The sequence below is a fragment of the Chinchilla lanigera genome, unplaced genomic scaffold (assembly GCF_000276665.1).
Source record: "Chinchilla lanigera isolate Chin_1 unplaced genomic scaffold, ChiLan1.0 scaffold00140, whole genome shotgun sequence".
Lineage (NCBI taxonomy): Eukaryota > Metazoa > Chordata > Mammalia > Rodentia > Chinchillidae > Chinchilla > Chinchilla lanigera.
Window position 1 is genome coordinate 2,166,838 of NW_004955541.1, and position 2,685 is coordinate 2,169,522.

The 2,685-nt window shown below is 56.0% G+C and overlaps 1 protein-coding gene and 1 long non-coding RNA gene across 5 annotated transcripts in view; one reads left to right on the forward strand and one right to left on the reverse strand.

Moving 5' to 3' along the window:
• Positions 1–2,685, reverse strand: part of LOC102030476 — a 9,026-nt gene that overhangs the window by 3,833 nt on the left and 2,508 nt on the right. Inside the window, exons 2-3 of the long non-coding RNA XR_001232139.1 lie at positions 848–1,596; positions 618–758 (exon numbers count right to left, since the gene is read on the reverse strand). This is a non-coding gene — a long non-coding RNA (uncharacterized LOC102030476). The remainder of the gene's footprint in view (positions 1–617; positions 759–847; positions 1,597–2,685) is intronic.
• Positions 2,466–2,685, forward strand: part of Banp (BTG3 associated nuclear protein) — an 87,477-nt gene continuing 87,257 nt past the window's right edge. For 2 of the 4 annotated variants that reach the window (XM_013507967.1, XM_005411014.2), the window contains exon 1: positions 2,468–2,578. The gene's annotated coding sequence lies outside the window, so the exon portion shown is untranslated. Of the gene's footprint in view, positions 2,579–2,685 lie in introns of all 4 variants that reach the window. The other 2 variants (XM_013507969.1, XM_005411013.2) reach the window with 2 other exon arrangements.

The window sequence follows — 2,685 nt, forward strand, 5'->3', positions numbered from 1 at the left end:
AAAAAAAAAAAAAAAAAAAAAAGCTGAGCGTGGTGGTCCATGCCTGTAATCCCAGCACTTAACAGGCTGAGGAAGGATTGCTACAAATTCTAGGCCAGCCTGGGCTACATAGGGAGTTCAAGGACAGCCTGTACTACAGAGCAAAACTGTCTCAAAAAACAAAAGCAAAACAAACAGAATTATCTCTAGTTGGGCAAGGTAGTGCACACCTATAATCCCAGCTACTTGGAAAGCTGAGGCAAGAGGATTTCAAATTATACACTAGCCTGAGCAACAGAGTGACTTAGCAAGACTTTGTCTCAAAATGAAAAAAACTAAAAAGGACTGGAAATGCAGCTCAGTGTGAAAGCCCAAAGTTCAAACTTCACTGCCACCAAAAAAAAAAAAAATTAGCTTTGGCTGTGGCGGCCATGGAGATGGGGACAGAAGGTGTCTCTCTTCTCTCTGGGTGGCTTTTTTTTTGGAGATAGGATCTTCCAATGTATTTCAGGCTAGCCTTGAACTCATGGCACTCCTCCTGCTGCTGCCTCTCAAGTCCTGGGCGTACTGGCACCATGCCTGGCTCCAGGTGGCTTTTGTCCCAGCTCCCGAGGGAATTTGGGGATTTCTGTGGTTACCTTCCGAAGCCTTTTCAACAGCAGTGGACTTTAGACCAAGGTGTTTGGATTCCGTTGTAATTTAGGATCTTTATGTTGGAGACCACTCCTTAAAGTGATTCGGAGAAGGGCTGGGATGTAGCTCAGCGGCACAGCGCCTGCCTGGCAAGTACAACATTGTGAGTTTGATTCCCAGTACAAAAAAAAAAAAAAAAAAATGATTAGGAGACAGAATGAAACATTTAATTTACCAGTCCTGGGCCTGTACCTGGAGGTCAGGTAGCCCTGGCAGGGAGACAGAAAGGCATTGTGGGACAGTGACTTGTTTGGGGTCCAGGACATTATCTAAACATTTTTCCCGAGACAGGGTCTCACTGTGTAGTTCAGGCTGGCCTTGAGCTCACTATGGAGCCCAGGCTGGCCTGGAACTTGCAGTCTCCTGCTTCCGCGTCCCCAATGCTGGAATTATAGGTGTGCAACACCACACCCAGCTTCCAGACAGATTTCTTGAGCGAAGTTTTGATCTGTGGGGTTTAAAGTCAGCAGGCAGCTCCAGGCTGGTCTGCACAGTGGAGTGGGGGTGGGTGAGGGGGCCAAGCCATCCTAGTCCAGCCTCCCCAAGTGGCTGGGTTCAGGAGGAAGGACAGAAGGCGGAGGTGTCTGGATGCGCCACACAGACGGGCTGGAGGCGGTGTGGGACGGAACCACGTCAGGGTGACAGCCCTGTGCCCCATGGAAAAGTCCAGCTTATATTCCACTCGGACACCAAGACAGCCGAGTTCTAGGCCCCCAACAGAGTTTTAACCTGCTTTTGCTCTTGCTGGCCAGACCTGGCTGAGCCAGGGTCTAATCCCGGCGGACCGTGTCATCATCTGGGACAAGGACAGGCCTCATTTCAACGTCGCCGCTCCAGAGCGGGCGTCCATAGCTCAAGGAAGGTCTTTGAGGTGCTTTTGCTGCACAGTAGCCCAGGACCAGCCTCGATGGGCCTTGATGTCACCTGCGGAGGCCGAGGTCGCCAGCGGGTGACTTCTTGCCAGCAAAAAGGAGGTGGGCGGAAAGAGCTCTGAGCCCTGCATCTGCAGAGCGGAGGGCTCTTGCTCCTTGCGAGCGCGCAGGAGGAAGCACCAAGGGCGGAGTGACAGCGAGGCCAGCCCAGCACAGGGACCCGGGTGGCACTTCTGACAACTGTGCCCTTGCGAAACTTTCGCCCACACACTCACATGGCGCTACGTGGAGAGTAACGTGCTCATGTACAGCATTTCGCCTTCGTACTCCGTGGTGCACAGCATGTTATATACAATCAATGTCACAGCGACACTGTCCGCGCGTGACGCGTCCACGCAATCACTCGACAAACCGCTGCTGCACGATCCGGAACCTCGGAGCCGAACCCCGACCGGAACAGACAGGACCCTCGTGGGCGCACAACACACCCGAGCCAGCCTCACTACAAGTCCCAGCAGCCCTGGGGAGAGGACGGGATGCAGCAGCCAGAGTACACAGAGACTACAAGTCCCGGCAAGCACGGCGCGGGGACTACGAGCCCCAGAACGCATCGCACAGCTTGCTCATGGCACTCTGGGATATGTAGTTATCGCGGGAGCTAGTACCTAAGTCACTGCACCTCAAAGAGGAAGCATGTTTCTCCGACGGCCCCAGGCAGCGACTTTTTTCGCGCTAGCAAAAAGTGCGGACACACGAAGGGTTTGTGAAAGCAGAGGAACCAACCCTCGGCGCGGAGTAAGGGAGCATGCGCATGCTCGCCGGAGTTCGCCGAGGAAAGCGCGCGCAGGCGGTGCCAAGCGCGGGCCCCGCCCCCGGCCCGGCGCCCTTTGTCCAGGGAGCCTGCGCGGAGGGCGGGGCTCGGGCCGTGGGGAGGTGCTCTCGGCGCCTGCGCAGAGCGGCGGCTTCTCTCGCGAGGACGGACGCCATTATCGCATCTCCCCGACAAACACCACGAGAATTCCGCAGCCCACACGGTAATTGCAGCTCCCGCAGCCGGTCGCGCCTCCACTCCCCCTTCCCGCGGGGCGAGAGCGAGAGCGAGAGCGAGATCTCCGTCGGCCCCCGCCCCGCCCCGCTGCGC